We start from the raw sequence: 2,500 nt of genomic DNA, 5'->3' as shown, positions 1-2,500 counted from the left end.
GAAGGAGGACACAAAGCAAAGTCTATGTTAAATTGCTTGTGTTGTATATCAGTTGGAAAAAATTTGATGAATAGAGAAAAAAGTACTACAGCTGATTCCAAGACCGATTTTGTTAGAAGCAAGGAACCTCTCAACTGTGCCGAAACCCGGGATTGAACCAGGGACCTTTAGATCTTCAGTCTAACGCTCTCCCAACTGAGCTATTTCGGCCTGCTGCTAGCTGTGGTCTTCATATTTTGATTTGAACCATTCAACAAACTAGATGCATGACCTGGATATTTACCCTTATATGTTAGAGATATGTTTTAAGGAGTCCTGTATCATTCAGCAGTTAACTTGTGCAATGGGTAAATAGCGTTTTTTAGATCCGGGTTAGGTAACGTCTTTTTAACTCTGAATGGACTAGCACTATATTACCCAGACGTATGTGGCCTGAGTAGGTAAGCAATGTCATCTGACTACTGACATCTGTGTTCAAGGGGAAGTTGAAGGTAATGCAGACAAGAGTTTACTTTACAAAAAAGCATGAAATGGGAAACATTCATAGTCTAACCTGAAGGCAAGAAATGTGGAAGCAAGTTTAGAAGGAGGACAGAAAGCAAAGTCTATGTTAAATTGCTTGTGTTGTATATCAGTTGGATAAAATTTGATGAATAGAGAAAAAAGTACTTTAGCAGATTTCAAGACCTAATTTGTTGAAAGCAAGGAACCTCTCAACTGTGCCGAAAACCGGGATTGAAACAGGGACCTTTAGATCTTCAGTCTAAAGCTCTCCCAACTGAGCTATTTCGGCCTGCTGCTAGCAGTGGTCTTCATACTTTGATTTGAACCATTCAACAAACTAGATGCATGACCTGGATATTTACCCTTATATTTATTTATTTATTTTTGACACTTGTAAAGCGCTACTTATACCCTTAGGCGTCAAGGCGCTAAAAACCATTATTGAAAAAGTGGGAGAGCAGAGTAAACAGAATGACAGCTGAACATGGTTAATGAGAGAACAGCCAGGTTTTCAAGAGTTTACGAAACTGAAACAGCGTAGCACTTCGTCTGATGTTGAGAGGCAAGGCGTTCCAAAGTCTGGGGGCCGCCACCAGAAAGCGACGGTCTCCCCAGGACACTGTTTTGGTGCGTGGGACAGACAGTTGATTAAGAGTGGCTGAGCGTAAAGCTCTTGTCGGTTTGTAAAATTGAAGTTTGTCTCTCAAAAAATGTGGTCCTCGATTATTTACTGATTTAAAAACTATACAGAGAGCCTTGAAGTGGATCCTTTTTTGTACAGTCAGCCAGTGAAGGTCTTTTATATTTTGGGCAATAGGTTCGAACTTTGTTTTGCCGGTAATGAGACGGGCTGCTGCATTCTGTATAGTTTGAAGTTTTGTGGTGACTCGAGATTGCGCATTGAGAAATAAGCCGTTACAGTAATCCAGGGATGAGAGGACAAGAGCCGAGACCAGTGTCTTTATCGCAGAATCGGGTAGAAAAGGACGAATTTTGCGAATCATTTTTAGTTTTAGGTGCGCTGTGGATGCTGTCTTATTGGCATGATCCATGAAATTCAGTCCATCATCGAAGATAATCCCCAGATTCCTGACCTTCGAGGTCGGTGTGGGAGGGGTACCAAAGGTTTCTGGCCACCAACTGGTGGACCAGGCTGGAGACAGTGGACCGAAGATAAGCACCTCAGTTTTCTCTGAGTTTAGCTTTAAACAGTTGGTTTCCATCCAGTCTCCTATGTCTAGGAGCCCTTTCTTAAATTTTTCAGCTACTTGCTCTCCGTCACCCTTGATCGCCAACACTAGTTGGGTGTCGTCGGCGTACGAGGTAAGGCTCATCCCATGAGCTTTGATGGTCTTAGCTAGGTCCGACACATAGATGTTAAAAAGTGTCGGACTGAGGGATGAGCCTTGAGGACACCACAGGGGGCGGAGAGTTGTGCTGATTGAAATGGTCCTAGGATGACCGCCTGCGTTCTATTGGCAAGGAAGGAGGCTATTAAGTTTTTGGCAGAGTGACAGATGCCAAATCCTTGGACACGGTCGACCAATATGTTAGAGATATGTTTTAAGGAGTCCTGTATCATTCAGCAGTTAACTTTTGCAATGGGTAAATAGCATTTTTGGGATCCGGGTTAGGTAGAGTTTTTTTAACTCTGAATGGACTAGCACTATATTACCCAGACGTATGTGGCCTGATTAGGTAAGCAACGTCATCTGACTACTGACATCTGTGTTCAAGGGGAAGTTGAAGGTAATGCAGACAAGAGTTTACATTACAAAAAAGCATGAAATGGGAAACATTCATAGTCTAACCTGAAGGCAAGAAATGTGGAAGCAAGTTTAGAAGCAGGACACAAAGCAAAGTCTATGTTAAATTGCTTGTGTTGTATATCAGTTGGAAAGAATTTGATGAATAGAGAAAAAAGTACAACAGCTGATTCCAAGACCTATTTTGTTAGAAGCAAGGAACCTCTCAACTGTGCCGAAACCGGGGATTG

At 42.2% G+C, this 2,500-nt stretch overlaps 2 non-coding genes across 2 annotated transcripts in view; both read right to left on the bottom strand.

Annotated features, from left to right (window-relative positions):
- Nucleotides 1-137: 137 nt before the first annotated feature.
- TRNAF-GAA (transfer RNA phenylalanine (anticodon GAA)) lies at nucleotides 138-210 on the bottom strand. Its single transcript has one exon. It is a non-coding gene; the product is annotated as a tRNA-Phe (tRNA).
- Nucleotides 211-2,482: 2,272 nt separating this feature from the next.
- The window catches only part of TRNAF-GAA (transfer RNA phenylalanine (anticodon GAA)), a 73-nt gene continuing 55 nt past the window's right edge, over nucleotides 2,483-2,500 (bottom strand). Inside the window, exon 1 of the tRNA in view lies at nucleotides 2,483-2,500. This exon is cut by the window's right edge and continues 55 nt beyond it. This is a non-coding gene — a tRNA (tRNA-Phe).

Source organism: Lissotriton helveticus, chromosome 8, assembly GCF_964261635.1.
Source record: "Lissotriton helveticus chromosome 8, aLisHel1.1, whole genome shotgun sequence".
NCBI lineage: Eukaryota > Metazoa > Chordata > Amphibia > Caudata > Salamandridae > Lissotriton > Lissotriton helveticus.
The sequence above is the reverse complement of the archived record's forward strand: the minus strand, read 5'-3'. Positions and strand labels throughout refer to the sequence as shown.